General features: G+C 42.1%; 2 non-coding genes across 2 annotated transcripts; one reads left to right on the top strand and one right to left on the bottom strand.

Annotated features, from left to right (window-relative positions):
- Nucleotides 1-10,899: 10,899 nt before the first annotated feature.
- On the bottom strand, nucleotides 10,900-10,974 carry Trnat-ugu (transfer RNA threonine (anticodon UGU)). The gene has a single exon. It is a non-coding gene; the product is annotated as a tRNA-Thr (tRNA).
- Nucleotides 10,975-11,235: 261 nt separating this feature from the next.
- On the top strand, nucleotides 11,236-11,310 carry Trnat-ugu (transfer RNA threonine (anticodon UGU)). The gene has a single exon. It is a non-coding gene; the product is annotated as a tRNA-Thr (tRNA).
- The last annotated feature ends 223 nt before the right edge of the window (nucleotides 11,311-11,533 follow it).

Genomic DNA, 11,533 nt, shown 5'->3' with positions numbered 1-11,533 from the left:
TCTTGTGCAAGGATCTTCATATCTCCATAACTACTGCACCCTACAACCTTTTGAATCTGCCTACAGTAATCTAGCTTAGGCATCCGTCTACATTTTTTACCCTCCACACATCTGTCCATTACAAAATCAGGTATTGCATGAGGCCTTAGACTGTGTTACGCAAACCGATTCCTTCTTATAGACAACTAGTGCCCTAACGCTTTTCTCTCCCCAGTTTGATTTAGTAACTCTTCATTGGTTATCGAGTCCCCCAATCTAACCTTCAGCAACCTTATGTAACACCACATTACAAAAACCCCTATTCGCATCTTATCGGAAGTATTTACAATCCGACAAGGTTACATTTGATACAAATACCTTAAGAAAAGAATTCCAAATACTTAGACTCGCGTCTGTCAGTAAATATCTCTATTTTTTAGAACTTCTTTTCTTGCTGTTACCGGTCTGCATTTTATAGCTTCCCAATTCGGACATCATCAGTTATTTTTCTGCACAGCAACAAAACTCATCTATTACTCTTAATGTCTCATTTCTTAATCTAATTCTCTTAGTCTCGCCTGATTTATTTCGACTACATTACATTGCCTTTCTGTCACTTCATGTTCATCTTATAATGTCTCTTCACGACTCTTCGTAGTCTTTTGCAGTCTATGATGGAATTATAATGTTATCAGCAAATCTCAAAATTTTTATTATTTCCCTCTTAGCATTAATTCCTTTCCAAATTCTCTTTCTCAATCTCTCCTTGGTTTCGCTTACAGCTCCCTCGATGTTCATACTGAATAACATCGGGGATAAGCTACACCCCTGCCTCATACTCTTCTCACGTTCTTCGACTGTCGCAAATGCTGTCTGTTTACTGAACAAGTTAGAGCTAACCTTTCCTTTCTGTACTTTATCCCTACTATTATCAAAATTTCAGAAACTCTGTTCCCGTCATTATTATCGAATATTTCTCTAAGTCACCAATATTGCCGTTTTTCATACTAACTTTTAAGACAAGTCGTAGGGACAAACTTCCCTGGCGTATTCCTGCATTTATGATGGATGCAAACTAATGTTCCCCAAAGTTGGTGGAAAGAAAGAAAATTATTACACACTTTTCTTACACTCCTGTAGTTTGTGCACCTTATCCATTTCTATGACTGTGTTTATATCGATTGCAATTGGTAAATGTACGAGGGCTACTCGGAAAGTAAACCACTGTGAAAATCCGACGAGGCTTTTCACAGACGTTTCTGGCAGTGTCTCTGGAATGCCCGTCGATCGCATCAAGACGCTCATTTCAGTTGTGAGGACACTGTGAGCGAGTATAGGTGCCTAGGACAACAATGTCTCCAGCCAAGTAGGAGGGCCCGCTGAGAGGCTACGCCTTAATGAATGCAGCCCACCTAACACAGCTACTTCCTTCTTCATGGCAATTCTCAGCCGCACCCTGCAGGGGCAGTGAAGACGCTCCTGCAGCCTTTTCGATGGGAAGTGTTCGATCACCCACAACACAGTCGTAATTGGTTCGTCCTGAGTATCGTCTCTGTTCACATGAAACGCTGGATACGAAGACAACACTTGGGCGCGGGCTACGCGCTATAGACCAGCGCAGAGAATAATCGGAAGGCATAGGCTGCTGCCTTCTATGACGATGGTTTCAAAATTTGGTATAACGGTACGACAAATGTCTATGTCGGAGGGGCGACTATGTAGAGAAGTACCTGGAAGATGTAGCTAAATGTGCAAAGAAAACAGTTTTGATTTTCACTGTGGTTTCAATTTCGCAACCGATGGTTTCTTAATTTCGGAACAACCCTCGTAGTTAGTATTCCTTAGCTGAACAACACAAAAGATCAATCACTGCATCAGTTATGGCCTCAAATTGAAGCTAAATATTACGACAATATGTGGTACAACTTTGTACACTAGTCATTCAGGTAGTGTCCCGCCTTCCCTTCAACAATTAAACCTGAAGGACATCATATATATTTTATGATACTGCAATTCAATTTGAGATGCTATAACACAAGTCATAGTTAGATTTTCAGTGCGATTTTTTGTTTTCGTTTTTTTAATTTTGTTATATTTCGGTAACTGTTATCAAGCGTTTTTCATTAGCGCCCATTGGTCTTTAGTCCACTGCCGCTAGAATCATCGACGTATACTTTGATAGCGACGGGATCTGCTTTCTTTGTGTCCGCAGCTCGTGGTCGTGCGGTAGCGTTCTCGCTTCCCACGCCCGAGTTCCCGGGTTTGATTCCCGGCGGGGTCAGGGATTTTCTCTGCCTCGTGATGACTGGGTGTTGTGTGATGTCCTTAGGTTAGTTAGGTTTAAGTAGTTCTAGGTTCTAGGGGACTGATGACCATAGATGTTAAGTCCCATAGTGCTCAGAGCCATTTGAACATTTTTTTGCTTTCTTTGTATTGTCCTTTTTCACGCCTACGTATATACATCCTGATCTAAGTTTTCTCCGTCTGGACCTATAAACCATAGATGAGGACAGACATATAAGTAAATACTTTGTTCTTATCTCTTACCTTTTGATAAAGTCACGTTCGATCCTTCCCCACGCTCGTCCAGATAAAAGCACTCCACTGAAAGGCTGAAATGGTTCCTCTGAAAAGGACGTGCCCAATTTTCTATTGCAACCTTGTCCAGTTCAAGCTTCCGCTCCATTTTTAATGACCAAAATGTCAATGGGACGTTAAACATTGGTCACTGAATCGGATTCTTCCTTCCTTAATGCATTCCTCGTACAAATTAAGCCTCTGTCACTCTGTAATGAATTTGATGTCGAAAAGACGATAAATTACATTCCATCCTTCTTTCCAGACAGTCTGTTGATCACATACTCATCGACCGAAAAGTAATTCCCCTCAGAAGCAATTTGCAAGTTACTTGATTTTGGCTCCAATTAGAATCTACTTCAGTCTGCATTAATCAGTTTCCGCTCCATAATATCGTTTACGCAGTAGTAGGAGCAGGGACAGATACTTGTCCGTGATGTGACGCTCACGATGTAGCGGAGAGCGGAAGCTATATCAGAGTTATTACAGCCCATCAGGTCTTTATTTTCGACTGGGCGACCTTACCGAAGCCCATTGTTTCCACGTGAAATGAAACGCTATTGTGACAGGATCGCCGGCGCCAGGAGGGGGGGAGTGAATACCGACAGCCGTGGGGTGGGAAGAGGGGTGGATGTCGGAACTGGGGAAGCGCGCCACGCGGGCAGAAGCGAGAGCGAGCGGTGATTGGTCAGGGGGCCGTCGAGGGGAGAGGAATTACGCGGGCCGGCGAGTGCTGCTCGCGGGAACGCCGGCTAATTTCACCTCGACCGCCGCGAATTAAAAGTCAATAACGTAAACGTGGGGGCGGGCAAGGTGTTACACGCGCGCAGACTTTCCCAGCCTGATGAATGGCCTGCGATGACAGGGCAAGTCGCGTGTCCGATGTAACTTCTAATTGGCTACCTGTGACGTGCGTTCCCTACCGCCGTATTTTAATCGTTCTGCGGGCATCTCACTGGTTCTGTCCAACACGCGAACTAATTGCAGTCTAGAAAATCGCAGGGGGTGGAAATCGTGTTTTTGTCGTCACTGGCAGCTGCAGAGATTACTGGCAGCGTTTTACGATTCTACTAGGTTTACGTGTTTACTGAGCGAAATGAAACGGTAGTAGCCAAGGACCTGAATTTATAACCGAGACGTCCAAGGTTAAAATTCCAGTACAATTACCATAATCTATATTTCCCATGGATCTGAGATTTCTCAAAATCATTTTAGGGTAGAGGTGCTGAAGTTGTAGGTCACACACACGAAGGGAAATAAGAGGCCAAATATCTTAAAGTTGTTATTTAGGCATTGACCATGGGAAGTAGTTTATATTATCTTGTCGAAAACAGATATTTTGATATGTGTGGCTATAGTAGAACTATAAGGTTGCCATAAACATTTTGTGACATGCTTGTGTATGATGGTTGAGTACAAATTATAACCTTTATAGTTGCTGATATCATTCAGAATCTCTGTAGTCTGTCATGGTTTCTTAATATGCACTTATAAATGAAATGAAAAATGAGTTCATGATATGGCACTGTTGGCTGCGCGTCCTCACCTGGTAAAGTTCGTCAGCCGAGTTTCAAGTCTTTTCAGCCGACCCCACAATGGGCGACTTTCGTGTCGATGATGATGAAGGCAACATAATAGCCAGTCCCCAAGTGGAGTAAATCTCCGACCCAGCCGCGAATTGAACCCGAGCCCTCTGCATGGCAGCCAGACTCGCTGACCACGCAGCTAAGGGGTGGACCTACTCAGTTATCAGTACTGTACTATTAAAAACCGAAAATTTATGCTATAGTCGTTGTAAGCGTTTTGATAAGAGAAACAACTACTCCGAACGAAGAGAAACAATTTATAGTCACATGACTTTTCTTTTAAACTCTACTCGAAGAGAAGTCACATTCATACTTGTATCATAATATATGTCTCCGAAATTCTGCAGCATAACTCCATACTGATATACAATCTGGTTACGTCTAACCACATAAGTAATTGTAACAGCATTTTTATTGTTTTCATGAATTACAAAACAGCTTATAAATAATTCTATATAACAGAATGGACTCCGAAATTCATGATATTTTTTTTCTTAAAATGATCAAACGTCGATTATGAGATGAATCAAACAGCAATGATTTTGAGTTCACCTATAGTTTTCGAGCTGCTGCCGTACATTTATGCCGTACGAAGGTGTAATACTGCACGGCTGTCATTTTGAGACGTACGTATTCAGTGTAAATAGATAACAGGGAGTGGAAAAATTATTTTTTAACATTTCTAGCTGCAATGACGCCGTTAGGAAGTTTATAAAAATAAAGAAGGGGACATATTGACTTTCAATCAGGCCGGGTAAAGGCTCCAACCAAAAATGGACGACCTCTGCTTAAGACTTTAGGATTATACCTCCTTTGACAGATGTATTTAGTGTGTTTAAGTGTGACTTTTTGTGAGCAACCCTTGTCGTCTTCTTCAGCTTCTTCTCAAATGGTTATATACAATATCTACAAAGTTTTATAGAAACTGAGTAGGCAGGTTATCCACTAAAATTGATGAATACGTACCGTTTACATACTATTAATTGGAAGAAATTCATCTGACGCAGGAGGTATAGTCCTGGAAATTCGCAGGCTGAAGAGCTGTTAGTGTGGCTAGTTATACCAGCCTATATTTTTTCGATTGATATTCCTAGCATCCATAGTCAGCACTGACGTAAACTAAAATTTTCACATTTTCATTAGTCTTCGTCAGTAGAACGCCGTTATATCGTTTCAAGGTACAACTAGCGGAGGGGAAAACATTCCTGATATTCTGTTCCAGGCCTGTCTCATTCCATGTACCGCTACATCATCAGCTTGAGAAAAAGAGTGCGAAGAATTGCAGCTTTGTACGACCTTCTCTTCGGCTAAGTGTAGCACTGTTCAAGTGATTAATGGTTTACGTCCTGTACACCGGATAATGGATCGTTATTCAGGCTTTGTGTATATGCGAAGAGAGGCATTTTAGAATCGGAATTAAATTTCACAGAAACACATAAAATACCTTTTTTCAGTCACCTGACTGATGCGGTCCGCCACGAATTCCTCTCCTGTGCCAACCTCTTAATCTCTGATGAGCACTTGCTCCGTACGTCCTCAATTATTTGTTGCATGTATCCCTACAGGTCCCTCTAGTACCATATCAGCCATTCCCTGATGTCTTAACAGTTGCCCTACTAGCCTGTCTGTACTTCTTATCAGTCTTTTCTATATATTCCTTTCCTTCCCGATTCGCCAGAGAACCTCCTCATTCCTTACCAGTCCAACTAATTTTCAACATTCTTTTGTAGTATCGCATCTCGATTGCTTCGGTTCTCTTGTGTTCCGGTTTTCCCACAGTCCATGCTTCACTACTATACAGTGCTGTGCTCCAAACTTCTCCTCTCAGAAATGTCTTCAAATTAAGGCCTATTTTTAGGATTAGTAAACTTCTCCTGGCCAAGAATGCCCCTTTTGCCAGTGCTAGTCTGCTTTTGATGCCCTCCTTCTTACGTCCATCATTGGTTATTTTGCTGCGAAGGTAGCAGAATTCCTTGACTTCATTTACTCTATGAGCGTCAATCCTGGCGTTAAGTTTCTCGCTGTTCTCATTTCTGCTACTTCTCATTACTTTCGTCATTCTTCAGTTTACTCTCAGTCGATATTCTGCACTCATAAAACTGTTCATTTTATTCAGCAGATCCTGCAATTCTTCTTCACTTTCACTGAGGGCAGCAATGTCATCAGCAGATCTTTTGCTATCCATTCACCTCGAATTTTAATTCCACTCTTGAACCTTTCTTTCATTTCCGTCACTGTTTCTTCGACATACATATAGATTGAACAGGAGGGGCGAAAGACTAAATCCCTGTCTTACACCCTTCTTAATCCGAGAACTCCATTCTTGTTCTTCAACTTTTATTGTTCCCTCTTGGTTCCTGTACATATTGTATATTACGTTTCTTTCCCTGTGCCTTATCCCCATTTTCCTCAGAATTTAGAATACCATTTGACATTGTCGAACGCTTCTTCCAGGTCGATAAACCCTATGAACGTGTCTTGATTTTTCTTCAGTGTTTCTTCCATTATCAACCGCAATGTCAGAATCGTCTCTCTGGTGCCTTTACCCCTCCTGAAGCCAACCTGATAGTCATCTAACACATCTTTAATTTTCTTTTCCATTCTTCTGTATATTATTGGCGGATGTGTGAGCTGTTAAACAGATTGTGCGATAATCCTAGCTCTTGTCAGCTCCTGCAATTTTCGAAACTGTGTGGATGGTATTTTTCCGAAAGTCTGATGGTGTATCGTCCGTCTCATACATTCTGGCATCAACCTGTGTATCGTTTTGTTGCCACTATTCTCCCTCTCCCTCTCTCCCCCCCCCCCCAACTGATTTTAGAAATTCTAAAGAAATATTATCTGTTCCATTCAGTTCCTTGCTGACCAGTCTGGTGTGGCAGTTGAAGATAGCAAAACAAAAGCCGAAGTTCTAAATTTCACGTTCAAGACACCGTTCACGCAGGAGAACAGTAAAAACGTTCCGTCATTAGACCATCACACAGAATTGCATGTGGACGACACAGAAATAAGCATACCTGGCTTAGAGAAGCAACATAAAGACTTGAAAACAAAACCAGGTCCGGATGGAATCCCAGTTCGATTTTATAAAGAGTACTCTCGCTTGATTTGTCGTGAATTTCTCGCCCAGTACAAAATCCCAAGCGACTGGGAAAAACGCAGGTCTCTTCAGTATATAAGAAAGGTAAAAGAATGGAGACGCAAAATTACAGACCAATAACTCCCATTTCTGTTTTCTGCAGAATCCTTGAACACATTCCCAGTTCGAATATAATAAAATTTCTTGGGGCTACGCAGCTTATATCCACGAATCACATGATATTCTGAGAATATGGATGAAGGACAACGGGCAGTTTCCATATTTCTAGTTTTCCGGAAAGCATTTTACACGGTGCCCCATTGCAGGCTGTTAACGAAGGTACAATCATATGGAATAAGTTCACAAATATGTGAGTTGCTCGAAGACTTCTTAAATAATAGAACCCAGTATATTGTCCTCGACGGCGAGTTTTCATCATGGAGAAGGGTACCGTCAGGACTGCTCCAGGAAAGTGTGATAGGACTGCTGTCGCTTTCTATACACATAATGATTTGGCGAACAGGGTAGGTAGCAGTCTGCGGTTGTTTCCTGCTGATGACGTGGTGTACGGTAAGGTACCGAAGTTGAGTGATTGTAGCAAGATACAAGACGACTTAGACAAAATTTCCGTTTGATGTGATGAATGGCAGCTAGCCATAAATGTTGAAAAATGCAAGTTAATGCGGATGAGTAGGAATTACAAACCTGTAGTGTTCGGATACAATATTACTAGCGTCGAGCTTGACACAGTTATGTCGTTTAAATATCTGGGCGTAACGTTGCAAAGCTATAAGACGTGGAACGAGCATGTGAGAACTGTGGTAGGGAAGGAAAATGGTCAACTTCGGTTTATTGGGAGAATTTTAGGAAAGTGTGGTTCAGCTGTAAAGGAGACCGCATATAGAACGCTGGTGCGACCTACTCTTGAGTACTGCTCGAGCGTTTGGGATTCGCACCAGGTCGAATTGAAGGAAGACATCGAAGCAATTCAGAGGAGGGGTGTTAGATTTGTTACCGATAGGTTCGAACAAAACGTAAGTGTTATGGAGATGCTTCGGGAACTCAAATGGGAATCCCTGGCTGGAAAGCGGCGTTCATTTCGGGAAACAGTATTGAGAAAATTTGGAAAACCGGCACCTGAAGCTGACTGCCGAACGATTCTGCTCCCGCCAACATACATTGTCCGTGGGGCCATGAAGATAAGATACGAGAAGTTATAGCTCATAGGGAGGCGTACAGACAGTCGTTTTTCTCTCCCTCTGTTTCCGAGTGGAACAGGAAGGGAAATGACAAGTAGGGGTACAGGGTACCCTCCGCCACGCACCTTACGGTGGCTTGCAGCTTATCTATGTAGATGAAGATGTAGATGTAGATCCTTTCTGTCTTATTTGTTCTTAAGTCTTTCAAACCTCCTTTAAATTCCGTTTCTAATGCTGGATCCCCTATCTCTTCCCTTTTGACTCCTGTTTTTTTTTTTTCTATAACATCAGCAAGTCTTATCCTTCATAGAGACCTTCTCAGTGTTACTACCCTTGTTTTTAATTTCACCGAAGGTTGTTTTCACTTTTCTATATGCTGAGTAAGTCCTTCCGACCGTCATTTCATTTTCGAATTCTTCAAGTTTCTCATGGAGTCATTTTGCCTTAGCTTCCCTGCAATACCGATTTACTTCATTCGTAAGTGACGTGTATTTCTGTATTCCTGAATTTCCCTAAACATTTTGCTACCTCCTTCCTTCATCGATCAACTGAAGTATTTCTCTATTGTTTCCTCGCCTTTTTTGTACCACCGCCTTCCTTTCCAACTTCTGTGATTGCCTTTTTTAGAGATGTCCATTCTCCTTATAACAGTATCTGTAACCTTAGAGATCTTCCAGCGTCTCTCTTCATTAAGTACTTACGTATCCCACTTCTTTGCGCATTGATTCTTCCTGGTTAGTCTCTTAAATTTCAGCCTACTCTTCATCATTACTGAATTGTGATCTGAGTCTATACCTGCTCCTGGATAAGTCTTACAATCCAATATTTGATTTCGGAATGTCTGCTTGACCATGATGTAATCTAACTGAAATCTTCCCGTATCTCCCGGCCTTTTCTAGGTATACCTTCTCCTTTTGTGATTCTTGAACAGAGTATTCGCTACTACTAGCTGAAATTTATTATGGAACTGAATTAGTGTTTTTCCTCTCTCTCCTGTAACCTCTTCTTCTATTCTCTCCCTTCCAACCGCATTCCAATCACCGATGACTATTAGATCTTCATGTCCCTTTACGTACTGAATTACCCGTTCAGTATCCTCATATAATTTATGTATCTCTTCATCTTCAGCTGTGAAGTTGACAGGTATACTTTATCTATCGTTGTCGGCGTTGGTTTGCTGTCAAGTCTGATGACAACAACTGTTCACAACAGTTCACTCTCTGCCCTAGTTCCCTGTCCATACGAATCCCACTGCCTTTATACCACATACTGGTGCTGTTGATTATACCCAATACTCGTTTGACGAGAAATCCTTATCTTCTTTCCATTTTACTACACTAACCCCCGCTATATCTAGACCGAGCACAGCACTTTGCATTTCAGTTTTCCGATTTTCCAGCTTTCCCAGCACTTTCAAACTTCTGACATTCCATGCTGCGGCTCTTAAAATGTTATCCCTTCGTCGGTTATTCCTTCTTTTTCTCATGGTCACCACCCCTTTGGCAGTCCCCTCCCGGAGATCCAAATGGGGGACTATTCCGGGATCTATTGCCAATGGAGAGATCATCATGGCACTTCGGCACTTTTTCAGTTACAGGCCACATGTCCTGTGGATACAGATCATGTGTCTTTAAAGCAATGTTTTACATTGCATCCTGCATCCTCATGACATTGATCATTGATGATTCTTCCTCCTTTTAGAGCAGTTTCCCACCCCAAGAGCACGAGAGGGCACTGAGCCCCTGTGCGCTCCTCTGCCCTCTTTGACTGAATGAGGGTGCCTTCAAAGCCAGAGGACTTCATGAGTCATTGCTGACGATTTTTATTCAAAATTTGAGCTGTAGCGAAGTTCCATTCTGGGACAGAGAACGTTTTGATTTCCAATCAAAGGCGCTACCCCTCCAAATGACAATTACACATGCATGTTGGTGACTAAGTTATTAATTTGCAAATTTTGATGCGAAAATCAGTGTAATTAATATATAAATTAAGTAATCACGTTGAGAATTTTCTGAAAAATAAAAGTATAAAGGTCGGAACTCATTGCAAGCAGTTTATCTGATAAATAGTTGATGAGAAGTAATTGCATGGGTAACTTTCTCGCCTAAAATGTTAGTGCTGTTGCTAAACTTTTGTCAGTTTGTCTGCTAGCTTCGTTATGAATTATTCTCTTCGGAATAAAGAGTCCCTTTTCATTTCTACGTTTAATCTTATTACAATAGCGAAAGTCTGATCGAGAATGGAGCGAAGATTTTCCACTGTAAAGCTAAATTCAAGCGACAGTCAAATGTAATGGTGAATAGGAATTGTCCAAAATACATAGGATTAAAATATTATATATGACGGTAGTATCTGTTCCCGGAAGAACAGTTACCGTGGATGACCATGCAGCTTTGCTAGAAATGAAATGATAATTAAATGGACACCCTAGGTGCAAACAGGCGTTGATGTACTTCATTGGGGACACGTTGAAAGTGTGTGCCCCGACCGGGACTCGAACCCGGGATCTCCTGCTTACACGGCAGACGCTCTATCCATCTGAGCCACCGCGGGCGCAAAGGATAGTGCTTCTGCAGGGACTTATCCCTTGCACGCTCCTCGTGAGATCCACATTCCCAACATGTCCACACCACTACTTTCGTAGTGCGCCTAATAGATGTTTGCCCATCATTAGATTAATCTGCCACGAGTAATGAGTATGATGGGCAAACATCTATTAGGCGCACTACGAATGTAGTGGTGTGGACATGTTGGGAATGTGGAGCTCACGGGGAGCGTGCAAGGGATAAGTCCCTGCAGACGCACTATCCTCTGTGCCCGCGGTGGCTCAGATGGATAGAGCGTCTGCCATGTAAGCAGGAGATCCCGGGATCGAATCCCGGTCGGGGCACGCATTTTCAACGTGTCACCAATGAAGTACATCAACGCCTGTTTGCAGCTAGGGTGTCCATATAATATCATATGATTAAAATATTACTTAAGGTAGTCTTCGCTTCAGCCCAATAATAACCATTCACCGTTTGACAAGTGACAACACACATCTTTTTTTCTAAATTGATCTAGAGCTATCAAACGAGAGGAACTGGGGTACTGAGCTGCAACCCCGCTCAGTG

The sequence above is a fragment of the Schistocerca cancellata genome, chromosome 2 (genome assembly GCF_023864275.1).
Source record: "Schistocerca cancellata isolate TAMUIC-IGC-003103 chromosome 2, iqSchCanc2.1, whole genome shotgun sequence".
In the NCBI taxonomy this organism is placed as follows: domain Eukaryota; kingdom Metazoa; phylum Arthropoda; class Insecta; order Orthoptera; family Acrididae; genus Schistocerca; species Schistocerca cancellata.
The sequence above is the reverse complement of the archived record's forward strand: the minus strand, read 5'-3'. Positions and strand labels throughout refer to the sequence as shown.